Genomic DNA, 26,782 nt, shown 5'->3' with positions numbered 1-26,782 from the left:
AGACACAGTGAGGGAAAATAGCCTTTTAAAAGTGAAGATTTATCCAGCACTAATAGCAGGACTAATGAAGTTTAAGAAGTGTTAAGTGAGGTTTCTGGTTTTGCTTTTATTATCTGAATCCAGTAAACTGGAGTCCAGGACCCAGGTGATATATCAGGAGGTTGATGTAGGCATTGAGATGGCTGGTTCTTCACTGCCTCTTGATATTTATTTAGAAGGCACTAGAAAAAACATTACATTTTCTGACAAACCTGCCAATAAATTTACTCGGTAGGCACAAATAATGAGCAGCATGGGGACATAGCTGGCAGATGATAGTCTTGACATGTTTGTAAGCAACTCAAAATCCATTACCATGTGATCAAAATTGCACAAGAGTCTAAGGCAACACTGAATCAGGGTCTAAAATCTAATATATCAATTGTGATATGCTACCTAGTAATCAGCTACAAGAAAACTTATCTTGCTCAGGTTGTATTTCTAGCTAGCATAGAGACTGAAAATTAAAGAATTAGCATATTTGTGGCAAATAAAATATTATGCTTCCAAGCAAGTGACTGTCCTTATTTAATGCCCTGCTTTGTATTTAGAGTAGCTGCAGAGGCACATCCTATATGTGCTCAGTACAGCCAGCTGAATTATGTGTTTGGAATAATTCAGCAGAGAAATTCATGTCCATGAATAATCTGCATTCAGATCATGACCTTTACCAAGCTGTGCTTTTTCCAGGGCTCGGGGCTTTCAGCTGACGCTGGGAAGAGACAAGAACACAGAGAAAGTTTTCTCCCATCTCCTCCCCTCTGGTAGGGTTCCTCATTTTGGGACGGGGGCAGGAAAGCCTCAGCCCAGGGGATGTTTCAAAGTGGGAAGAAGGATTTTCTGAGCTTGTTGCTGGAGCTGGGGAAGCAGTGGTGTTTTAAGGACACACAAGAGGTTGGGACCTCAGGAGCTGAGGGAGCAGAGCTGTGAGAGCCGTGTGTGGCAGCAGCAAGTGCACCTTTGCTGTCACTAACCATGGACTGAGAGCAGAAGTGCAGTCCCCAGAGCTGAGCTGATGTGTAGCACCTTCCCAAGCCACAGTCACTGACTCCTCTGAGCCCTGGAAGGGGTCAGATGGGTGGGAGCAGCTCCCAGAGCCTGCCCCGAGCTCTGGGTGCTGCCGGTGGCTCTCATCCCTCAGCCAGGGCTGCAGAGGGAATCCATGCAGTCAGTGAGCAGTGCTGGAGCGTGGTAACTTCTGTCTCACTGTTGTTGGACTCTGGGAAATGAGGCAGGGCAGTCTGTCCAGGTGATATGTTTATTCACTGAAACAGCTGGATGCTCATCCCAGCACTAACCTGATGGGAAAACACTAATGAAGCAGCTCTCACTGTGTGAGCTGAGCTCACTCTGCACACCTTAGAGCGTTAGAGAGAAGAGAACAAAATTAAAACAGCGTCAGCACCATGGACAGGCACTTAGAGAAGTGCAGGTTACGGCTACAAATGCTTGTAAGCCTTGGTAGGTTTTACTCATCGTGCCAAAAACTAATAGGAAATAAAATAGCCAGAAAGCAACAGGGCAGTAAAGTGTCAGGAGTGAAAACTGAGCCAGAGATTTCCACTTAGCAAATATTATGTCTTGATATTAGGTGATTCTGACTAGTGATTTTAGGAGTGAACTTTAGCATTTTTATTATGAAACATTTACATTCTCCCTCATTTGCTTTCAGCAGTTGAACAGAGCTTTGTGCTGCCCTCACACAGAAATGTCTCATGAATTCTGTGATGTTCTTTATTTGCTTCTTGCGCTTGAGAGGGTGAGTAAAGTTCTGTATAACCTGCTGCTGTGGGAGTGAGGCTCCCCTTTGGCATGTTCCTCACATCCTCTGGATTACCTGGGTGAAGGAAAACATCACAGGCTACAAGTCCTGGTGTTGCTGTGGCAGGGGCACCATGTTTAGCTCAGCAGACTTTGGTGGTTCAATACACCAGGTCACCCAAGGAGCTGATTCTCCTGCAAAATGAGCAGGAAAACTCAGTCTTGGGGTTGGACCAGGTAGGCTGCCATCCTGACTTTGCTGTTTCTCCCATGGATAAAAGCAGTGCCTCTTTTTCCCTGCCTGTAACATGGGGGACTAGTAATGTTGTCTCACTGTAAGGGATTGGAGAGTGGCTGAGAAGCTCAAAGCAGATGATGCTGTTCCCTAGAAAATGTGCATGAAGCAAGATTGAAAGGGTTTGAGCATTCAGCACTCTGAAGTTTATTTGCTGTTTCAGCTTGTTTGTTGTTTCATCAGGCCATTGAACAATAGCTAATGAAAGGGGATGACATGATATTTTTTTTACAGGATATTACTGTTCCTGTGTCTTTGAACCAATTAACAAGCAGCAGCTTTGTGTGTGGAATGCAGCAGCGTTGGGTTCTCCCTGTCAGGACTTTGATGACTGCTGCAAAAGCAAAAACGTGACTGGATGGGGCTTTCATTATTTCATTATTCTCTAAATTTATCTTAGGCTGCTAAAGAATTAACGTGAATAATTTTCCCATTTCACCATCTGCTTTAGACTCCATCTCAAAGGGTTCCCAATGAGCATGGCATGCAAAACCCTTTAAAAATGATCCTCTCCATATTTCCTGCACTCAGCAGTCTGCTAATGTGGCCAATAGATCTGGGTGAAGGGCCTGCATGATTTAGAGAGGATCATTAGGGTTATGATGAGCTATGCAACTGTATTGTTTATTCACAGTTAGCAATTTCAGAGCAGTGCCTATTGTCTCAGAAAAATTTTTGCATTCAAGCTTTTATAGAGAGAGATCAGTGCCAGAAACACTCAGCCACAGACATCCACCTTGGGCTCAGGAGCACAAGCTGCTCCACTGCTTTCCATCTTATTTCCCTCATGGGTTGGGCTGGAAACACTGAGGAGCTCTGGTGAGCTCTCCATAATTGACGTGAGGGTAAGTGCTGGTCTTCCACTGGCATTCAAAGGGTTATTCACAAAGAGTTTACATTTCTTGACTGTTCAGTCTCTGTGCATTTCCCACTCCCATCTCTCGAGTCCAGGGTTTTATTCAGTCTTTGTCTACCAGGGTTGAACTGCACCGGAGCCTCTATTAAACATCCTCGCTGTGATGCCTCTCAGGGCAGCCCACAATGCCCTCCTTCCTTGCAAGGAGGAGGAGGAGGATTAGGAAGCTAAAGCATTTAACCTGCCTGTCAAACAAAATTATTCACGGCAGGTGAGCAGCCGAGCAACATTTTGCAAGGTTCCTGTGAATAATACATGAGATGGCCAGTCCTGGCACGGGAGTGTTGCTCCAACTTTGGAATAATTCACACGCCTGAAAGGAAAAAGGTGCACATACATCCCAGTGTTTTTCATTTTCTGTGATAGGAGTGATGGGGCTGCAGCTCTGCCCTGTGGGGCTGTGGGTGTGCTGGGAGTGTGGGGCAGGGCAGAGGAGCACAGACACTCCTCTGTTGGGGTGTGCTGGGCTGGCTCTGAGGGCTCTGACTCATGCCAGAGCCCCGGCTGTGCCCGCACGTCACCGTGTGACTGTGACTGTGCCCGCGGGACAGGGTGAAAAGAAATTTATCACTGTGGGTAAAGCTGGATCATAACGAGGTTACACAGCTCTGGGACTGCACCTAACTCATCTCCTGCCATCCTTGGGCCAGGGGGAGATAAATGTGCAGCCACCCTTGTCTCTCTCCACTAGGTTTTGGTTGCAGTTCAGAAGACAGATGGACAGCCACGCACACAAATACACTCAGAGTTCTCCCCAAAGTATGATGTCATTCTGGTTTTTTGTATTCAGTTTAAAATATTATAATGGCACTATTTCCTTCTTTCAAGTAAAAAAAAATTGTAGAGCAGATCCTCTATTCTTATGAAAAGCCTCTGAGTCCATTACTTTGCTGGGAATTGGATTTTTCTTTTATTCTTGAAAGGAGCTGCTCTCCTCACCTAAAAAAATATTATACTTTGGCTGAAAAAAAAAATTTACCATGTTTTGTAATAGAATGCATAAAGGACTCTGAATATTTTAATTTTTGATTATATACAGAAAATCTTATCTTTATATTTTGAAGTACTGGTATCATATAAATTAAACCAAACAAACAATAAAACCTCCAAGTTGGTTTTTTTTTATAAACTTTTATTTTCTCCTACTCTTTCTTCAGTTAACCTGTCTTGGCTTTTTATTCACCCTGTCAATGCACGTCATAATAAAAGGGAATACAAATGTGCTGGAAAACTGTGTTGTCCAGCACTTCACAAACACACACACATCCCTCTCTATTTGAAGACTGTATTTTGATTACTGATTTGCCAGTGCCAACATAAACAAGTCAAAAAAATCTTGGTACAAACTCTGTAGGTCAAAGAGAGTCTGTGACTTATTGACTTTGGCTCAAGCACTTGATGTACACACACAAAAGAGATGGGGAGACGTGGCTGACCTGCAGAGATCCCATTTCCAGGAGCCATCCATGGGAGGTATCAGGAAGCTGTGGTGGACAGGGAGGTAAATAGAGTGGGTGTTACAGATTTAACATATGGCTGCAAGGGCACTGGAGTGAGGCCTTTAATTTCACATTGGGATTCTTCTCCTATTTGTTAGATAGAACAATATTAACCTTTTGAATTTATTTAGAAACTCATTAGTGCTTTTTTTCTATAGTCCATTCTTTTCCTGATTAGCTCTCCTCATTACAATTCAAATTTCTTTCTGCTACATTTACCACATTGTCCTGCTTTCTCTCATCTCTATTGTTGCTCAGCTTAATTTATGAAAGCAGTGAAAAGGGAAGGGGGGGATCGGGTGACACAGCAGCCTCCTGAGCCTTTGGTGCTCAGGGAGGGAGGGAGAAGAAGGGAGACACCCCTGAGTTTGCCTTTTCCCCCAGGAAAAGGGGTGGGAGGACGTGGCAGCAGTTTCTGTACGAGCGTGGGATGCCAGCACGGCTCAGAGTGGCAGGAGCAGGAGATAAAAGACCTTCTGGATCTGCCTTAGCCCGTGCCCAAAGCTGCCAGCCTTGCCCTGAGGTGCCAGGTGAAGGCAGCTGCCTTCACACATTCCCACAGTGACCCTCCCCTGCTGTGCTGCTGGAGCCTTGGCTTTCCTGCTTTCTCATTTCAGCTGTTGCTCAATTCCACAGTTTTTAAATGGAATTCACTCTGAAAGTTCAGTGTCCTCATCATGTCCTGGAAACAGATGTGACTCATGGCCCTGACTCTTCTGGCATCTTCTTTGTGAGGTTGTTTTTAAAACTGTGCTTGTGCCTTTAGTAGCATTTCTTTTGTGTACTTTTCCTTGATATCAAGATGGAAGTCTGGGAGCTGCTGTAATTGCTCTTGACTTCACACATCTCCAGTGGAATATGACTTAATGCTTTGATAAGGTTTCTTTTAGTAAGAGCCTGTCCCTGTTTTGGGGGAACTGGAATGGGGAGATGCTAAGCTTCATTTATACAATTGCTGCCCTGATCTGCAAAATATTTTTTGTGGGGAACATGGAATTTTTGGCGCTTTTTTGTTTTATTTTATTTTAGTACAGTGCTTATTTCTCAGCAGTAATGCTGCTGTATCCCGTGTGCATGTGATTAAAGATGCACACACTTCTGACAAGAGATGATTAAATACAGCCAGATGATTTTAACCATCCCAGTCATTGTGGTTGTCTGATTATTGGTGTGTTTGAACATCTCACAAATGTGAATGAATGTGTTTATGCAGCAGCTATCATAAAACAGGGAAGTGCCAAAGTATTTTATTTGAGGCACAGAGGGATTAACTCAGCAAAGGTTACAGAGAGGGGTTTTGGCAGGGCCACAAAAAGAATCTAAATTTTGGAGCTTCTACTCCAGTGCCTTAATCATAAAATCATCTTTTCTCTGAATTCTTTTCTGTCTGTGGTAATTATAGTTTTGGCTGGGTTTATGTCCTTTATAAAAACCTGTCTTTCACACATCTTATGAAACCGAAAGAAAAAAAGAAAGAAGAAGAGAATAAAACAATCATAATTTTCCAAGTGTGTAATTCTGGACTCCAACAGAGGCCTAAAACAAGTAAGGTAATTATTCCACTCAGTTCAGCACCATTTGGAGAATTAGGCTATTTCGTGAATTGTAGCTTTAGAATAAGATACACGAACTGGAAAAAGTTCAGTGAGCAACATGTAAAATAAAACAAATGCTTGCAAATATCAGCTGAAAGTAAAGGAGCTGGCTGCAAGCCTGGGGTGTGAAGGTGGTTGGAGTAAGATGGGAAAGGTCAGTGATGTTGAGGGAAGGTTAAAAACAAAACAAACAAAGATTTTCTTTAAGTTATGGGGAAAATGCCAGGGCATACTACATTAATCCCTGGTGCAAACTAAGGGAAAAAAGACTTTCCCCAAGGATTAATTTGGCCCATGGCCAATTATAGGTCAGTCAGGGGGAGCTGCCAAGGGGAGGTGGAGCCATCTAGTTAAAGTCTAGATCTGCATTTGTTAGTGCTGGTTAATTAACTTGTTCCTGGCAATCAGCCACCAGGGCAGGAGGTGGACTTGATTTGCAAGTTCTGATTGCCAGGAAAGTCACCCATAATTGCCTGTGATCTCGCAGCTTTCTGATTTTCACCTTGGTCATGTGTTCCCCTGGTTTTATGAGTTTTTTTCATTTGTTAGTTTTGTTTTTTTAACTCTCCCTCCACAGGTTCTTACCTTCCTGTAACACCATTTTCATACTTATTGCTACTGATGTGATTGAACCTTTGCTATGCTCTGATTTTGGGTGCAATATCCATGAGATCTGGAGAACATCAGCCACTCACACGGGTAAGAGGAGCAAAGTTCCCTGTGGCTGCAGAGGGGATTTGGGATCATTACCTGTGGCTGAGGAGACCACAATGTACTTTAATGGGGGCTGTAAGACACCCTTAAAGTATTTCTTTCTAATTCTAAGTAGCTTCTGGGTGCTAATAGCCCCACAGGACAGGTTTCTACCTCCTTTCCTCAGGCAAACCTTCATCCAGTTGCAGTTCCAGCTCATATTCTGTAATATCTGAACGTGCCTTGTTGTACAGTAACCAGCATTCCTGAGAGGCTACTTGGTTGTCTGGGAATGACACAGGGGCTGCCAAAGAGGACCAGTGTTGCTGAATGGTCATAAAATTGCTCAGAAAATCCTCTTGCCCTTGGTGGGGTTTAAACTGCAGATGGGACAGAGCAGCAGGAATAACGTAGGCTCGGAGTCCCCACATGGAAGGAACCAGCCAAGGGCTGAAATTATCTTCTGTTTAATGAGTGCATGTTAAAGAATGCAGCTTGGCTGCACAATACATGTGTAATGCAGAGCCAGAAGGTGAAGAACAGGAGGAAAGAAGGTTTGGGCTTGTTCCTTTGTGTTCCTGGAGGGAGGAAGGCGATGGAAGTTGCCACGCTGCAAGTTTCCAGTTGACCAACCTTGGACTGTTTCTTACTTTTAAATGGAAGAAATGAGAAAGAAGGGGAAGTGCTAGAGTCTTAATTGACTTTTTTACTGTATCCTGTGGCCAGAAGTGAAAGACAAGGCTGAGAAAGCACAAATGCCTCAGCAGATCCTTCTAGCAGCAGATTTACTGCTGGTAGGAAAGCAATTATATGAACAGGACCTTGGTTTATGGTCCAGCCTGTGGCACAGGCATGGGGAAGTCCTGGGGAGCTTAATACAGGGGGGACTTTCAGGGAGGGAGGTCTCTGGGTCCACGGTGAAGTTGTTGGGTTTGTGGCATTTTGGTGGGTGATGGTCTACTGTCTAAAGAGAGAGTGGTACCAAATATGTGGGACAGGAGGGGTTGCACATGCACAAAGAGACTGAGGGGAGTGGGTTGCTGCTGAAGGGGAGGGGAATAAAAGCAAGAGAACGATATTAACATTTGATTTCTGGCAATTGATGCAGCACATAATAACTTCAATTTCAAGGGTTCTCATTTCCCTCTCTTTGTGCCTTATTAAGACTCCAACCTATATTTAATGGTGGGAATATCACTTTTTGCTTCCTTAATTATCTGCCTGCAATTGATCTACATAACCTGCTAAACCTCCACTTGGATCTCTGAAGCATGTGAGGTTTCTTGTATCCTGAGAGACACAAAATTAGACTGGAAGCCTTTTCTTACAGCGTGTGTGTTATTGTGGTGTTTTGCCTCCTTGTGATATAAGCAGAATAAGAGTGAAAAACGGTGTTTTCAAATATCTGTGCCATGTTTCTAGGGATGTTCCCAGAATGTCAGGCAGGTTTCTGCTCAAACCTCTCCATTTCTTTTCCTTAAATGTGATTTTCTGGGTCCAGACCTAAGGCCACCTTGCTGCAGGGGCTCAGGAGCTGGAGCACCCTGGTAGCCCAGCTGAGTAGACAGCTTTCACAGTGACTCCCTGGGGTTTTGGAGACTCTAGGACTAGCCCCTGTGTCATTCCCAGACAACCAAGTAGCCTCTCAGGAATGTTGGTTACTGTACAACAAGGCACGTTCAGATATTACAGAATATGAGCTGGAACTGCAACAGGATGAAGGTTTGCCTGAGGAAAGGAGGTAGAAACCTGTCCTGTGGGGCTATTAGCACCCAGAAGCTACTTAGAATTAGAAAGAAATACTTTAAGGGTGTCTTACAGCCCCCATTAAAGTACATTGTGGTCTCCTCAGCCACAGGTAATGATCCCAAATCCCCTCTGTTAGAACCCTAGTTCTAACTCCAGGTTGGCAAGACTTTCCCACTGGTTAGTATCTTTTGAGCTCATAGGTTGTGTTAGGACAGTGCCTAGTCCTAGCACAGCCCAGTTAGTCCAGGTATGTGTATAACCACCTCGAGGAGTTATGCTCCTGGTGAGAGCATAATTCTCTGTGGATTTCACTTTAAACAGAAAAAAAGAAGTATATATTTTATGTTTTAAAAAGGTGTATATCCAATCGAATGTTTTATGAAACAATTTTTCATAAATATTGGGTTTGGGGAAATGCCTCTTTGGCAGATTTTCTCTGAATCTGTGGGTTACATTTCACATAGTCTGGACTCGGTGCATTGTTTAGCTGCAATTTCTCCTTTCATTTTCCCGTCTGTAATTGTGCTGTAGACCTTTTCCAGAATATTTCATTTCGACGTGACTCATCCAGCTTCCTAAGACAAAGTGCAGCTTATTCAAACTATTCTAAATCTATTTATCCGGGCAAATATTTGGACATGTAAAACAGTAGTAAAGTGCTACGACGTCTATCAGGGCAGCAGAGCACACAAAATCTGTGCTATTGGAAGTCACTCCCTGGTGTGCTTTATCTGGAGGTATTAATTGGCAAAGAGCAGTGCAGGAATTTGATTCATACCCAGACCCAGGCAGTGAGTGAAAGCTTTGCGTGTGTTTGAGCTCCATTTTCTCAGCACTAAATTTAGTTTGCTCAGTCTCACTGCTTTATCAGAGATGCCTCAGCTCCGAGGGGCTCTGAGGTTTGGGGGCTGCGTGGAGATCTCTCCTCTGTGTCACTGCTTCAGTCTTTAAAAGCCAGGAGTTGTCATGAGCTGATGGCTGTGTAATGGATTCCTCAAAAGCAGCTGGTATCACTGTCGAATTTATCAGGTTCTCACATTTTATCTGGAATAGATTGGGTATCTGAACCTCACCCTCGAGGATTTCCCAGGCAGCTGCTGCTCAGTTTTGCTCCTCAGTGTGACTGAAAAGCCCTTAGAGCAGGTGCTGGCACCGAGTGTGAGCCCTCCCTGCAGCAGGGCAGGCATCGTGCCAGCAGGGGAAACGTCTGGGAAGAAATGGTGAGGATTTCTGGACTGCTCAGAAAATCCACTTTAAATTTTCTGCAAGTCCAGTTCGATGGATTTTGGCAATTTCCCATTCTCATCATGGAAGAGACTGCAAGAGAAACTCCTCCTGTCCCCAGATTAAACTGCCCTTTTTTTTTTGGTGGAGTCTCATTCTCTGAATTGTTGAGAGAGGCTACTAGAACCCACCTGAGGTGACTGGAGGTATAAATTGTCATATATGTGGTTAGTAATTTGGCAACATTTCCCTGCAGCCAGGGCTACGGATGTGATAGACTGGTGTTTGTTCTCCTTTTTATTTTGGCTTGCTTTAAAGTTTTGGCTGCCTGAATTAATGCATTTCCTATTGATTCTGTAATGAAGACAGAGGCCTGAATTCATATGTTGCTTTTTTTATTTGCATTTTTACTACAGTCAGTCTCATTTCCTCGTTGCTGAAGGCCATCAGTGAGGAGCTGGATGACTTGTCTGTGCTTCTGCTTTTTGTAGTTTTCCAAAGCTCTATACATAATAAATCAGGCACCCTTTTTTGCTTCTGCAATTAACTAATCCACAACGTAAAAGGAGCAGTAGAATTGATTGAATATGTCAAGTTTTAAGCCTTAAGAAAAAAAATGCAACAAAATAATGAAACACTTCCATGGCGATGCTTTTCAAAATTGTCGTCCTTGTTCTTACCGAGATTTAGCCATGAAATTAGAATGAATAACAGATTTTGCCACCATGTCCCCCTCCAGTCCATCCTGACCTGTGCTTAAAATGAACTTTTGATGTGACACCTTCACCTCTGCAGCAGACAGGGCTTCATCTTTCTGTTTGTCCCACCTACAGACAACTCTTCTCTGCTTTCTTTAAGGTGAGTAGTCCAGCAGCAAAACCAGCAGACAGGTTGCCTGGCATGGATAGCTTGGCTGTAGCAATTCTATGGCCTGTCATTTTTATCTTTATGGAGGCATCTCAGTCTTGTTGCTTTACCTTCCTTCCCTGAACAAGGAAGATTGAAGCAAAGGAAGGCTGAAGGACGTTTCTCAGCAATGTCTCTGAAGTTGCTGACTGGCAGTGAGCCATGATAGTCACTCAAATCCACATTAAGCTGCATTTCAACAAGAAAGCATTTGAGCTCAGTCTGACCTATTTTCTGAAATAAGAATTTGAAAGTCCTCTCTTGCATAACGGGCTGTGTTGGCACAGCATCATGAAAGCGAAGTTGGATCCTGTGTTCCCTCTGTACCAGCAAAGTACTCCTTGGTCAAACTACTTCTGCTAAACTAAAACCCATTTTCTTTAAAATATGCTTGTCCTTTATATGGTTAAAATAGTTTCCTTCCCTGTGATATTGTACCCTATGAACTTCCTTTTTTTTGTACAGAGAGCCACGGGCCATTTATCGTGCACTTCTTGCTCTAAGGTAATTCTGCTCTGGCTGACACGAATTCCTTTTACAGTTCTGCTTTGCGAAGTTCTGCTAGGAAGGCACTCTGCTCACACCCTCCAGCGTGCAGAACTCCTTGAAACCAACCCTTGCAGGAGGGAAAGCCTGGATGGGAAGAATGATGTTCACATCAGAATGATGTCCCACATTCCTTTTTTCACAGGAGCCCTTCAGTGGATGCTGCCTCTCACCTCAGCTCCTCCAAGGGGTAAGTTCCCCTCCAGGATTAGGTGCTGGAGGCAGGTCCTGTAGTGCTCCTGCACACTGGGCAGGCTGAATGGATGGGACAGGGGATTTTATATTTCTATAAAAGGAGCTTATTTAAGTTCATACGGGCAAAATACACAATAGTAACTGCACTACCTGCAGTTATTTCTCTGCAAAATCCCTCCACCGAGTGCTGGAATTTCCTCCAAACAGAAGAAGAGCGTTGGCAGTTCCAGCTCTGCATACTTGTTTCCCAGCATCCAAGTACACCTACAAAACATTGCCTGCAGCACAACACTGGAGATGATTAAAAGAATGTTTTTTGGTTTTTTTTGCAAGAATAAAAGATTTTATAGCTCTTTGGTAAATGTAAAAATATTAATTGAACGAAGTATTAATTGTCAGTAGAAGAACAAATGTAGCTTAAGAAGTATGTAAAGATGTTGGAATTTACAAATGAGCTGGTAATATAGGAAGTATAAAACACTAAAAATACTTAATTAAAACATACACATTTGAGGAGGAAAAGAATCAGTAATTTCAAGTAGTCTTCATTTTAATAGATATTTCCTGAACTTCAACGAGCCTGATTGTTTCATGTTGCAAATAATTTGTCTTCACCCTATTTTTTTATTTATTAAGCAATGCCATTTTTGCTGCTCGTTTGCCTCTCTCAGAACCTTCTTTCTAATGTCAAGTGAAGAGCAGCTTCCATGGAAAGTGTGTATAGAATTTGGGGATCATTTCATACCTCTGAATGTGATGTAAGTAAGGACTTACACATTCAGTAAGGACTAAACACATTCTGGTGATCAAACCCAAAGTAGGAAACAACTACTCAGGGAAAGTGAAGGTGAGTTTTGCCTGGTTGTGACAATGAAAACTGGCCAATTACTTCAGCATTTAACACCTCGGGAGGTTAGGACAAAAGTCACAGTAATTTTTTCCTCTGGATTGCCCTGGGTTAATCCCTTGGTGCATTGTGGCAGGTCTTCAGAGCCTTGACACTGCCCTGGCCCTGCTGGCCCTGCAGATGTAACACAGAGGGAGAGCTACCCTCTCTAATCTCTGATGAGGAAAGCATTTATTTTTACTGGTAAGAGCGAGCTCTCTCTTAAACTGTCACAGCCTGGGTCAGGAAAGCATTAGGCCCTGTTTCCTTGGGAGCTGCTTTGCCACTCCTCTGGGGATTAGCTAGGCATTAGTCATGGCTTAGCTGGGACCTCTCTTTGCCCTTTCCAAATAAATGGCTTTGGAAGAGGAGGGCAGGGCTGTGAGTCTTGGAAGGGATGAGGCACCTTCTGGCCAAGCTCTGCTTGGGCTGGCTGATTTACAGAGCTGGGAGGAAGCTCTGGGGAGCTCATCTCCCACTGCTGAGCAGGAGCTCAGCTGATCTCATTTTGCCCTGGGACTGCTGGGTCATGGTGGGGCTGAGGCTTGGTCCCTGTGGAGGCTGTGTCAGAGGGGAGCACAGGCACAGCCTCATGTGTAGGGCAGAGAGACATCGTTCTCTCCATGCCATCTCATCAACTTGTTAGGAAGTATTAATTAAAAAACATCATGTTTGTGAGGTAGTTTTTATGCTCCTCTCCTCATTCTGAAACAAATGCCAGAAATCCTGCCTAGCCAGGAGAGGAAAAGGCCCTATTCCTTACCTTACAGCCAGTGGAGAAGGTCCAAGGGCTGTAGTCACCTCCACATCAGAGCAGTGCTGCAGGCAGGATGGGGGACCTTACCTGATCTCTTCCCATGGAGATGCCACTGCAGAAGGCATGATGGACAGTGTGAGCAAAATCCTGCATGGTAAGTTTTTCTGTACTTGTCAGGATGTTTTACTAATGAAAGAAGAACTTATATAAGATATGGAAACCAGTGGGAGTGTTTTGACACTGACTTAGAAAGACCAGGATTTCACCCCATGGTTCTTCACTTACTTTTCTGGGGTTTTGCTGGGGTTTTTTCCCTGTTTTCACTGTCTTCTCCATGCACTTTTTTCATTTTGAATAGGAAATATTTGCTGCTGTCAGGCCCAGAGCAGCCAGGGACTCCTCCAAGGTACTCTGCCCGTCAGAAGGGTTTATTTCAGAGATGGGAAGTGCTGAGATACTTGGATAATGGAATCTCAAGGTATTTATTCCCCTGCTCTTTCTTTACCAACATGTGCTGGGTTCCTGAGTTAGTCATGTGGAGCTGATGGATGTTTGGCTTTAATTCCTGTGCACATCTGTTTTTGAAAACTGCACTGGAACAGCCTCTACAATGGCAATGCCATGTTTTATTCTCAGGGTAATTGAGGTTCTAGTGCCGTTGCTCAGACCTAGGGCTGGGCTGACCTCTGCTTAGGGAGTGGGGATGAGGCTTCCACTGCCATTCAATCTCCCATTTGGCCCTACACCTCTTGAAAAGGGGAGGGAGCATATTGAAAAGAAACAACACAATAACATCTTCCCAGTGACCTGCCATTACCCTCTGTGTCTTTTGTAGCTTAAAGCAGTGTTGCACATGAACAAAGATCAGCAAATACTTTTCCAAAGGCAGTCAGAAACTGTTGTTCTTTATCAGCTCAGATCTTTGCTGCCTGGGGCTATCTGAATCATTCTTGCTAAAGTCTAAGGGTGATTTCCTTTCTCTCACTGTGAAAAGTTTACACTTAAAAGGCTCATGCATGAAGGACCAAAAGACATTTAGTTTGGCTGCAGAGTAAAATAGTTTAGTGTTTTCATTGCTTCATTACTTTGTGCTGGTTGTTACAAACCAGCTTCTTCACAGCTACTGCTGCTGCTGAAATCTGTGCTGGGTCCCTGTGCATGACACGTGCTGCAAAATGTTCTGTTTGCACCAATTGTTGCCTGTGCTGGAACAGCCAGTATGTAAAAAAAAAAACTCTCTTCTTCAATTCACATTGCTAAATTTGTGTTGTGTGGGTGTTTGTCTGTATTTTCCTATTTTAGTGTCTCTGAAAACATCTGACAGGGCAAGAGGAAGCATCAGGGATGCAAGAAGGAGAGGTGAGGGAGGCCGTGAGGAGGGATGAGATGCTTGGGGAGCATGGTCAGAGGCACAGCAAAATAAACCTCAGAGAGGAAAGGGATGGAGAAATGGGTCCCTTTTTCTGACCCAGATGAGATGCATACCTGGCATCCTGGTGCACTAGCTCTGTATGTCCCAGTCCCCCCTCCTCTGGTTATTCTGGATGGGTGTTGCCAGTGAGGGTTAAGTGTTAAATCAACACAAGATTTGTAGAGGGAGAGAAAACCTTTTATTAGATGAAGAGAGATGGTCAAGGGAAAAAAAAAAAAGCATTTTATTGGGGTGTATAAGGCTGTCCCTGCTGTAAGCAGCAGGCTCCAGGACATGGTTATCCTTCACATGGCAGCTCTGGGAGATTGACAGGTGACAACAGCAGCCAGGTTGGTAAAACTTTCTGCAGCTTTAGTGTCCATAGCATCTCGCTTGCTTTCCTTGAAAATGTTTTTCCTTAACTCCTCTTTTTCCTTTCAGCCTTAAAAATGGTTGGAAAATTAGATTTTATTGATGGGAGAATTGCACATAAGCCTTTGCTTTCAGAATTGCACATAAGCCTTTTCTTTCACCTGTGTTTTCAATGGAAATAAGTCTACTGCAACCAAACTTCTTTTTCTGGTGGTTTGAGTCTTTTTGGATTGGTTATTCAGTGCAAACTGAAAAAATAATAACAATTTCATTAAAGCTGGGGGTGTCCCTGAACATGTGCTTTTGTAGAAAATACCACTTTTCTTGGGGGGAGAAAAACATTTCACTGGAAAACTTCCAGCCTGTCTCAATTTGATTTTTGCCCTTTCTACATTTTGGCTCTGGTTCTCCATCAAATCATTTGGCTTTGTCTGTGCCCCCTTCCTCCCCATCTGCTGCACTCTAATAAATCTCCAAGCTCTTTTCTATTCCTTGCCATCCCATAGTCTTCTGCTCTCCCTGAGTCACTGAGATCATACATCTCCATTTATAAAACACTAAAAGTATCATTTATATTTTTTTTCCCCAGAATCCCTCTTGACCAGTGTCAGATACAGAAACACTGAGAAAATAAACCTCAAGGATAAAAAATATCCTTGTGGCTCTGTCTGCTGTAAGGATAGATCCTTTTTCAATGAAGATGGATGCTCTGGCTTCTCTCCCTGCTCTAGCCACTGTTCTGTCTCCCTCCCAAGCCAGTCTTGGGAGTGTTGGATGGGACAGATGTTGTCACTTGTGTGGGCAGTGCTGTGCTTTCCAGTCCAAACCTCTCCCTAGCAATTGGATCTGGGTAACTTGAGTTCCACACTCCAGGATATGCCTTGGACCATGGCTTTCTTCTGCCCTGTTTTGTATCAGTCTGACATGGACCCGTGAGTCAGGCTGGTGCTCTCCAGCAACCAGCAGGGTCAACATCATCCTGGATTCAGCAACATCCAGACATCCCATTGCCTACTGGGACCAGTGTGATCTGCTTAAGCCACCAGTTGATGTGCTCTGAGTTGCTGTTTTGGATAGCTTGGGTTCCTGATTGTTGAGGGGCTGAAGGTGCCCATACCTGAGCTAAGTGTCTAATGCAGGTTAAACCTTGGGCTGTGATGTCCTTCCTCTTCCCGGTGAGTGTTCTCCTGTTGGCACATTCCATGGAAGCCATGCCAGCTTGTGGTTGGGCATGTCAGGGTCACAGGGAACAGCTCTCCTGTGAGGACAGGCTGAGAGAATTTGGATTGTTCAGCCTGGAGAAGAGAAGGCTCTGAGGTGACTTTTGGTGCTTGAAGGAGCTCCAAGAGAGCTGGAGAGGGACTTTTGTCAATGGCATGGAGTGACAGACAAGGGGGAATGGCTTTAAACTGACAGAGAGCAGGTTTAGGTTGGATATTGGGAAGAAATTCTTCCCTGTGAGGGTGGGGAGGGCCTGGCACAGGTTGCCCAGAGAAGCTGTGGCTGCCCCATCCCTGGAAGTGTCCAAGGCCAGGTTGGACGGGGCTTGGAGCAACCTGGGCTAGTGGAACTGTCCCTGCCTGTGGCATGGGTGGAACTGGATGATCTTTAAGGCCCCTTCCAACCCAAACCATTCTATGAACCAGACCCACTTTCAGTGTCCAGCACAGCCTGGGGGAGTCAGGGAGCTGTCAGCATCCAAAGGCTGCTGAGAGATCCTTCCTCTAAGGATAGGCACCACAACTTTCAGAGCTACCATTTGGCAGCACCCACTCTCCTGGCATTCCAGTGGATCTGGTTCATTTTCACCTGTCCCAAGCACATCCACCTGCTACCAGAGGCACTGAGCTGCACTGAAGTGCAAAGGCAAAGGGAAAAAGCATTCGATTCCTATCAGGTAGGTGAAAATTTGGTTTTCCTCCTGCTCTCTCCTGCCTCCTGCAGAACAGACCGTATGTAGAAGGTGACCTTTTGTCTCCTTCCTCCCCACCCGAGCCGAGGGCGATTAGGCTGACACATCTGATGACAGATAGATACCAGCATGAGCAAATTGTGCTTGAACTTGCTCCAGAGAAAATTGTTCCAGGGCAGGCACAGGCTGGGGCTGCATTAGGGAGAGCACAGATCACAGGCAAATGTTTGTGTCATTTGCAAACGCCCCTGTGAGGGGACGTGGATGAACAGATGACCACTTTGAACTCTAAATGTTACAGGAGAGAACATGAAATAGTGCTCTGTGTTTGACTTTTGAAGGCTACTCTTCGGGGGAAGTCTGGATGAAATCAGACTGATCCCTACCACCTGGATTTTTTTTTTCCTTTCATCTTCTGTTTTGCTTTTTTAAAAATCTTTTTCCAAAGTTGACTTCTTGCTTGTTTGGTTTTGGTGTTTGTTTGGGTTTTTTTCTGTCCCACAAGAAGTTCCTGAATTCACCAAAATTTTAGTTATTGCATATGCTGAGTCTTCATGGTATGAGTGGAAATTCGGAAGGATAGATATGGAAGAATTTTAAAGCTGTAGAAACTGTTTATGAAAATAAAACTCTGATCACAAGTCCCACATGCAAAAAAAAAAAAAAAATTAAATGCAAGAACTTTGAAAGTATATCCTTGCCTGTCCAAATAGCATTTCCAGGTTGATCTGCAGAAAGGACCCCAGTAACTCATTAACTCATCACAATTTAATGAAGAACTGTGTGTTCTGGTCACATCCATCATTCTGCTACTCTGGTCTGAACAAACTCAGTGTCTTGTGAGGATGCACAAACCTGAACCCTGCAGAGTCTGCTCTCAGGGCAGTGGAAATTTCCTTCCTGGCATCTAATTTGAGGATATGAGGAACATTTTGGAATTAAATGAGTACCATACTGATGGTCTCCCAGTCATGCCAACACCGTGCCTCTCCATGCTTTGACCTCAGAAAGGCAACCACAGTCCAGATGACAGCTCTGTCCCTGCGGCTGCAGACAGAACACTGGAAATATCCGACTTCTCCACGATAAGTTTGGCAAACCAGGTAATTGCATGCCAGTCCTGCAGGTTTCATTAGTCTGTCTGTGTCCATGGCAGGCTGATCCTGCCTCTCTCCTCAGCAGTGGCTGCACTCCAGCACCATTCATCTCTCGTTGTCCCCTTGGCTGCAGAGCCCAGATTTTTAACAGACGTGGCCTCAACAGGTTCAACAGGTGCCTGGTGGAAGGAGCAAAGCTGCATCTCTGAACATCCTGGACAGCTCTAAACATCGTGGAGGATGGATGGGCATTTGGCAGCCTCAGAAATTATTGTCTTTCCAAGGTCAGAGGATGGAGGGGCCTTGTGTTGCCACGACAGAGGAGAGAGACAGATCATTAATGTGGTACATGTTGGATCCCAGAATATTCCTCATGCCTTAAAATAAGATGCCTGGAAGGAAGTTCCCTTCCTGCAGGCTCCCCCTGGTGTCACTGCAGCAGCTCCAGCTGTTCACAGCACCCTCAGCCAGGTCACCCCAGGGTGGTGTGGGCTCACCCTGATCCCCTTTAGGGGCTGGGAGGCAGGATTTCAGTGCCTGTGGCAGCCTGGCCCTGGTGAGGGGAGCTCTGATGGTGATGTGGGAGGACTTATTTTATTTGCAACAGCCCAGGATTGCCATTGCTGAGATGGTCCCAGCCACTGCTCGTTCCCAGTGCCCAGAGAGCAGCCTGGAGCCTGTGCCAGCAGCCTGGGGAGCTGTGTTGGAGACAGCAAAATGCCCAGAAATGTATGTTATGGCTGCGAAGGTTTGTGTGTAGGTCTTGCCCCACTGATGGGCTGTTATGGGAAATAACACCTTGATGTTGAAAGCCTTAAATGCTCCTCAGGCATTTTGACAGTGCTGCATGGCTTCTCCTTCGGCTGCTGAAGCAACAGGGGAGAGAACATTTGCTTTCAGCTCACAAAACCCAATTTATTTGGTATTGGTTTGTTTTCTTTTGGCACTGATGCTGTTGTGGAAAAACAACCCATCCTCCTGGAGTGCCTTAGTGGGCTGCAAGAAAGTTTCCTATTGTTTCATGGTGTCTTCAAGGTCTTTCCTGGATGCATCCTACCTCTGGAACCAGGTTCTTGCCTGGTGTTTGTGCATTCAGTGTCCGGGGGGGTCTGGGCTGGAGCAGAGGAAGGGTTTCAAATGGCTTATGAGTTCTATGGCAGCTGCAAACAGCTTATGGAAGATGGTGGCAAGACAATATCCTGTAGTTTAGTCCACTTCTGCCTTCTCAAACTCCAGCTTACATTTAAAACCAATCTAACAGCTCATCCAAGCAAGTATCCAGCCTCTTGCCTTTGTTCCTTCCACCCCTTCTCCTCTTGTTGATCTCATTTCATCCTCCCTCACCTGTTTTCTCTGCACCTGGCTCTGAGCTGCTCCAGGCCATGATGAGCCACCACATATTCCTGTCAGCAATTTCAAAGGATTTTTTGGATGTCAGTGCTTTTGGGGTGCTTTTCTCCAAAAATACCTTTGCTCCAGTAGGGGTCCTGTGAGTTGGGAGGCACTGGTGACATTTTCAAAAGGACCTGTGTAGTGTAGGAGCTCAATGAACAGCAGTCAAGAGATGTGCCTTGATCCCTTATATGGTATTTAAAATCACTGCCTGCTGTCTTGATGCAATCCAGGCAGATGATTAAACATCTATATATGAGGATTTGCATTATCTTCTGTAGTCCAAAGCAGAAAATGATCTGTTTGTGGAGACAGGGAGGTTGCTGTGTTTGTGGTTGCTGAATGAGTTTTCTGTTGGATTGGAAATGTAGTTTGGTGAGAAGTACTCAGGGGATAGAGATTTGGGGTGGAGAAAAAGTGTGATTTTCCATCTGTTTGATTAGAAGATCAACATGAGTGTTTTCAGGACATAACTTTCCTCCCCACAAGAAGTAAAACTTTGAAGCAGATTCTAAAAGCCATGGTTTCTCTCCAGAACTGCCATGGACCAAGCTGTAGACCAGGGGTTGTGTGAATGTGAAGCTTCCCTAGAACTGCTGTATGACTGACTAAACCAGCTAAAACCCTCTCCCTGGAGGCAATCACACACCACTGATGAACCACAGCACTGAGGGTTGTGAGCCAGGGAGAGGGTTGCTGTGATGTCTGAACAGGTGGAGCAGAGGACGGTTAGAAACCATCCAGTTATGGGAAATCTGAGTCATGAAATCCATTGGATAAATTTAAATACATTATTCTAGCTTGGAGGAGGAGACCATCTGGGTAAGTTGAAGGATGTGTGTCTTGCTGAGGGGAGAGTTATTTCAAATGACAAAAGAACTGTCCCGAGCTTGAAAGATCTGCCAGACCCAAGATAAAAAAAACAGCTTAGAATGACACTGATTCAATGTTTGCATATCAAGAATCCAGCTAAGGGGCAAAATGTTAAAGTATTTTTAAAAGACTTCTGCTGGTATTCACCAGCTGTATAAAGCAGGAAGTCCAGGAACTTTCATCAGAACTTCGTATTATAATATCCTTTTTAGAGATTTTTAAAGAAATCTTGTATTTGAACTCCAAATTCCACGATGGCCCTGCTTTAAACAAAAAGCTGGGAAAGAAATGGGAGGATCTCCCTTCAGCCATATTGCAGTGGGCTCAGACAGGCTGGTAAGACAACCTGGCTTTTAACTTGGTTTTGAGAGCTAAGGCTCTGGTTCGCCACTTGGCTCATCCCTGAGGGTCAGGGTTAGTGGCTGGGCAGCCAGGTGGCCTCCTGATGAATATCCCCCATCTGTGTTTGCCCAGGGCCTGCTGCCACAGGACACAGAGCACACACAGCCTGGTGTTCTGGCTCTGCCTCCTGGCACTCACACTGGCTTCCAGCAGCAGGTACCCTGTGTGCTGCACTGTGCTCAGGGAGACTCCAGTCCAACTCTATCCGTTTTCACAAAGAGCAGGTCCTCATGGCAGAATGAGACACATCTGGGAAATGGGAGAGGCAGAAGGAGAGAGGAAATGTGCTGGTTGACCCATGTAAGGATGGAAAGTAGGGTGAGTAGCTCATGATTTGCCCAACACTGAGCTGTGGTTGAGACTGAGGAAATGTGAGGGAAACAAGCTGAAATCAATGGCTCAATCCCTCTGGTCATGCTGATGGACTGATCATCTCCTGTCATCCTGTCAGGAATGACCTGCAGAGCTTGCTGGCACCACCACTTCTGGAAATCCTGGGACAACAGCAGCCCCCAGAGATCTGCCCCTGTGCCAAGCATGGAGCAGAGACTGCCGAGGTCTGCAGAGGGGATCCAGGTCTGGTGCCATGGCAGAACAGGATTTGCAAAAAACAACCATGCAGGTACTGCTGCAAAGGCCCCTGGGGCTTCCTCTCCACCCTTGCTTTAGGCAGCCATGATAATTCTGAGTTTTATTATATTTTTTACAAGCATAGATCTCAAAACCCTATGGTACAGGCTCATCATTACCATCTTACAGATGGGGTCGCTGAAGCATAAAGAAGGGAAATGACTTCCCTGGAACCATTAACTGGGCAAATGACAGGGCTAAAAATAGAGACCAACCTTTCATACAACACAACTGCCATTCCCATCTCAGAGAAGAGATGCCAAGGAAGTTGGTTAAAGCAGGTAACAACTATTTAACCCATGCAGAACCTGGATGCTCTTGGTAAGATATTTTCATGAGATGCTCCACCAAGATCACTCCAATGAGCCAACACTTTTTTGGAGAAAAAATGGTTGACAGAAAGGACAGTGAGCCACATATGGCTGTAGTGCATGTCAATCACACAAACCCTAATGTGTTCAGAAGTTCCAAATGCCTTTTAAAGCTAATGGTCTGTGCACTAATAGCTCCTGGCCCTGGCATCCAGGCTGGCAGCTGGTGCCCCTAATTGGTAGCCCCGAGGATGAGCACGTGGGCAGGCAACTGGATTTCAGGAGCAGCGAATGGATTGGGATCCCTGCCTTGCTAATTCCATCCTTCAGCATGGTCTTTAATCAAGATGAAAAGTCAAAAGACCGCAAGGGGGTAACGAACAGCAGCTCTGCCCGGTTACCGGCGTCCAGCTCGCTCAGACCTGACAGGCATTGCCTGGAACAGCCAGGACAGTAACAGCTTGTCAAAGTGCCTGAGCTGCAGCTGTTCTTCTTCCCTGTGGTGTCTGCTGGACAATGCTGGAAATAGCATCAGAGCACGACACGCCCGTCTCCGGCCTTTTTGGGGATGCAGCGTCGATTATTTGAGGGGTGGATGTCAAGTCGTATAAAAGCTTCCAAACACCTCCAGCTAAGCCCAGCAGAAGCAAACAGCCTGTCTGACATGGGCTTGTAACACCTACTAGTGATGGCATTAGCACCCCTCCTCCTTTTCTCCTTCCTGGTGTCTGCCTTGTGGAGTGTGGAGGAGCATTGCCCTGTAAGGCAGGGCCAGGGCAGAGAGAGCAAGAGCACTGAAATGGCTGAGGAAGGTTGTCAGGCAGCTGAAGCTGTTCAAGGAGGTGTCATGTATTGGTGAAGGCAGTGTGGAGTGATCCAGCCTGCAGCCAGAGGGTGGTTTCAAAGCTGGTGTGTTGCCTCAGCTTAACAGAGCAATGGGTACCACCTGTTTCTGTGACAAGGCATCCTCTGGTGTCTGTTTTTAACACAACAGTTAAAGTTTTGATGTTCCCTGAGAAGATTAACACAACTAGAGTTAACCCATTCCAACACCCTTTGCCTCTGTCCTCTCAAGAGCTGGGCTGGCACAGACATGGGAGTTGCAAAGTCCCTGCAGCTGCTGAGAATCTCCTGCTGATGCTCTGCACATATCTAGCACCAGCTCCTGTCTCCTGGATGAATTGGGATAATTTCAGATTGAAATCTTTTCGGGAGACTCTTCCTGCCTTGCTGACTGAGGTTCTGCATTCCCCAGTTCCTGCCAGACCTCAGAACTCCTGTTACCTTCCCAGTAGCTTCTACTTATTTGTTCCAGATTGTGCAGTGGAGACTGGAGTGTCACAATGAGATGCAGAAAGAGATCACCAGCTCTAAGCATACTCATCATTAACCTTCCCACCATTCTCCAGAAATATCCTTTCCCACTCGGCTTGTGACTGAGTCTGAACCTTGCTCCAGATGGCAGTGGGCTGAGGAGAGGAAATTTTCCTGCAGTCAGAGCTCAGAGATACACAAAAGAGGGAAATTGTGAAATTGCAATGACAGGGTTGTTTGGGTAGCTTGTGATGTTCTGGCTTTAGAGAAATCCATGCCTAATGTGCCTGCATGGCAAGGTAAACTAAAGACCATATAATTCTATTTAAGCTTAACATAACGGGAAGAAACCCATCTCTCCCTGACTCCTGGCTGTCTGCAGGCATTACAGCTGGTTTCTACACGTGCTGCTCAGTCACTCCATGTTAAAGAGCTTAGGATAAAGAATTTCTGGGATTTGGTTACTACAGGGCTTAAAGGCCTGGCTCTGCCAGACTCACACTTTGGATGACCAGGCACAGCATGACTGTTCAGGGTTCATGGAGGGGAGTGTCTCCATGGTCCTTGCACCACCCCATCCTTTCTCCCTGCTCACCTGCTGCTGTAAAGATGAATTTTCCTGCTTGTTTTTTGCTGGTTGTCACAAAGGTGAGCCTGAGATGACAGAGGAAACCCCTCCCAGAAGCCAGGCTGGAGCTGTGAACAGAGTTTGTTTCCTCCGGTGACAGGATAAGAACCTGGGATTTGGAGTGCTGGGGTGAACTGCTTGTTAGGCAAGGCAGGCACAAGGGGATGGTGGCTTACAGAGCTGGAGGCTCAACAAGGAGTGAGGAAGCAGTTCCCAACACTGTGAGATGCGGTGCTGCATTGCTCTGTCATGATCTGGGTGTCCCATAGGAGAGGCTGAATTCCTTGGAGCTGGTGGACACCAGGCACACCTTGAACTCTCTCCTACTTCCCTCCTCATTTCTCCTGTTACTTCACTTTCATTGCATTTGTCACTGCATTTTCTCTCCCCACCTTCCTGCTTTTTCTCCTGATCTTTGCAGTCCTGTTGCCTGGAACATTCAGGAATATTTGAGCTCAGTGAATATTTTCTCTTTTGTTCAGTGTGGGACTTCTTAAAAGGTTTAGCTGTGTTTTAATGCAGCATCATGAGTAGCAGTGTGTTAAAGTTAGAGCATCGTATATTAAACATGCAAACAGATACTTTTCACAAAAGCTGCCTCATCTTTCACTGTATATTAATAATGCAGGGAGTTCTAGATCATCTGTCCCTGTCAGTGCTGCTGCATTTTGATACACTCACAAGGACTGGCTGTTAGAGAGCACAATACACGAGGATGTTCCCTGACCTTTTCTCTCCTCTCCACCTGTAAATTACAGAGATCCTGTACAGGCAACCCAGACTGCATCCTGACAGCAATATTTTGGTAACGTCCATGTATGGAGTCTGGATATAACCTAGTATGGAGTGAATGCTATTCTGAAAGGTTATGTTAGTGCAGATCTCAGTGGTCCCCTGAATTACTTATAGGATCCTCTTCTGCGCCAAACAGTGAAACCTAATTCCCATTCACACCTCTGATCTCTGTCTCACATCCCTGCAGACATCCATCACTGGACACAGTCCTACCTGGAAAACTGTAGGACAGTAGAAAGGAGGCAGCAGCGAACTGGGGAGTTTATTTAGTCCCTGAGGTTGCAGTGGGCTTCCACGGGACGATGTCGATTTTGGAAGCCTGACTCTGTGAAGTGGTGTATGTCTCCCAGAACAACACCTTTTGTTGAAAAGGTAGGAAGGAGCTGCACTTCTGAGCTCCAAAAGTGGGCAGAGGCTGCACAGATGGGGTGGGTTGCCAGCCCACAGCTCCCAGCTACTGCTGGGACCCCCCCCAGGGAGGGTGTCTCTCCTGTCTCTACAGGAGTGACTCAGGCCCTAAGAACCTGGGCACTCTCCCTATGCCCTGCAATGTCTTTTTATTCATGAAATTCAGCTCCCCCCATTTGGGTACCTGCAGGTGGCAGGACTGAAGTGGATGTGGCACTCCTTTTCACCATCATCCACGTAAACAGGGCTGGCCTTGGTGAGTGTTTGCAGGCTAACAGCGTAGAAATGTGGGGTCCCAGGGTCTCCCCTCCAGCTGGCAGGCACAGCTACCACCTGCATGTGTGGGCAAACACTGGCAGCTCCCATTGAAATGCTCAGTTTCCCTTGCTCCAAAAGCCATAGAGTTATTGCAAATGCCACAGTGACAAACACTCCTCCTTTAGCCTCTGTTGTATTCTCGGAGTTGATGGTGGCAGCAGGAGCTCAGTTCAGGGAGGGGTTTTCCCTCGTTCCCAACTGGAGCTGTGCCCAGCCTGTGTGGGGTGAGCACGAGGAGAGTGTGTCCTCAGGGGGCAGCTCATGGGAGAGGTGACATTACTGGAGAAATGCCCAGCACCCATGGGCAGAGTCACAGCCAGGGCACCAGGAGCCAGACCCCCAGCAACAGCCTGGGTGGGGTGAGGGGTGACTTTCTGCAGGGAAGCACTCTCTGGAACAACCAGGACAAGGACTGAGTCTCCCAGAGCCCTCCCAGGCACTGGCACATTATAGCCCCCAGACTGATGTAATTAATGAGACATCCTGCTTTATGTAATAATGTGTTTTGTGTGAGTCACCCTAATGAACAAAAACAATACGATGTGCCGCCTAATGGGACTCCTGGTCTTTATGTCCCAGTGCTTGCTATGAATTATTTAAGACATCTGGAGGGATTTGTGAGTAATGAAATCTCTGCTGATTCTGTCTCACCTCAGGTGGCCTCAAAGGTCTGGTTCAGCAGCTTTGGTTCTGTTTCAGACTTGCCCTTCACCTGCATGATGTGCAGCTTGAAAATTTCCCCACGTTCTCGTCCTCTACTTTCACTTAGCTCTTGGCTGTGTTTCCCTTGCCCTTCCTCAGCTTAAAAAATAAGATATGCCTTTCCATGTCCCATGTCTGCCTTGGGTGAGCTAAATCTAGGTTTGTCAGAAAGGAAGGGGATCTCATCCAGGGCAGTGTGTGCAAGGTGTGCTTAAACACTGTCAAATATTCAACCTCTTGGGTCTCACGGCGCCTCTTCCTCACAGGTGAGATCCTCAGAGCCAGAGAACCACAGGAGCAGTCAGGGCTTGCACAAAGAGTGCCCTTTGCTCATGGCCAAACTTCAGACAGCCAAAGACACCTGGAGATCCTTTGAAAACGTGGATATAAAGTCTGTCATGGATAAGCCAATATGTGTCAACCAAACCCATCAGCAGGCTCAAGGTAGGAAAAGTGGATGGGATGTACCAGCTACTAAACAGATTATATGATCTGTTGTAAATCAGAGGTTTGGTGGGTCCATGGTTGGTTCTTCTGTTGCAATAAAAATGTTTGTTGAAGGAAAAAAAAGGATGAAGAGAAGAGGAAGTACAGGACTTAGTGGTTTTGGTGTTCAAAGGAATGAGCAGATAAAGCATCTTCATGAAGGAAGAAGCTGGCAACCATGTTAATGGTAGGGGTTTTTGTTTAATTTTTGTTTTGTTTGGGGTTTTATTATTAAAAAAACCCAATAATAATAATAATAAAAAACCCCACACCAACAAAATGAACAAACAAACAAAAAAACCAAAACGAAATTCCCATTCACTTATTCACTTTTTCACCTTTCTCATGGAGGTTGCATTGCACTCCTAGATTTTGAGGCTGTGTGAAGACATTCTGCAGCCTTGGAACAAAGAGCCTGAAGGGAACGTTGGGAGGATTAAAGATTGCTTCCAGAGGATGAATGTGAGCAGACAGCTGGGATTTCCCAGGCCTGGGAGCTGGTGCAGAGCCTCAGCACTTTGTAGCAGCTCCGGACCTGCCACTGCCAATGGCCAAAGGGAACAAACCCAAACATCTGCCACCCATGGCTTCTGACCAGAGAGGGGCAATCCTCCTCACTCCACAGATGAGAGGCTGATGCAAAGCACTTCGTGCCCTGCTTTTGCTGACA

General features: G+C 45.6%; 2 long non-coding RNA genes across 2 annotated transcripts in view; both read left to right on the top strand.

Moving 5' to 3' along the window:
* Nucleotides 1-776, top strand: part of LOC113948630 — a 100,629-nt gene extending 99,853 nt beyond the window's left edge. Inside the window, exon 4 of the long non-coding RNA XR_003528195.1 lies at nucleotides 730-776. This is a non-coding gene — a long non-coding RNA (uncharacterized LOC113948630). The remainder of the gene's footprint in view (nucleotides 1-729) is intronic.
* Nucleotides 777-12,098: 11,322 nt separating this feature from the next.
* On the top strand, nucleotides 12,099-26,064 carry LOC113948631. The gene is made up of 4 exons (XR_003528196.1): nucleotides 12,099-12,265; nucleotides 14,364-14,420; nucleotides 24,386-24,570; nucleotides 25,893-26,064. It is a non-coding gene; the product is annotated as an uncharacterized LOC113948631 (long non-coding RNA).
* The last annotated feature ends 718 nt before the right edge of the window (nucleotides 26,065-26,782 follow it).

The sequence above is a fragment of the Corapipo altera genome, unplaced genomic scaffold (genome assembly GCF_003945725.1).
Source record: "Corapipo altera isolate COAL_440 unplaced genomic scaffold, ASM394572v1 64, whole genome shotgun sequence".
NCBI classification, from domain to species: Eukaryota; Metazoa; Chordata; class Aves; order Passeriformes; family Pipridae; genus Corapipo; species Corapipo altera.
This window is presented reverse-complemented; position numbering and strand designations above follow the sequence as displayed.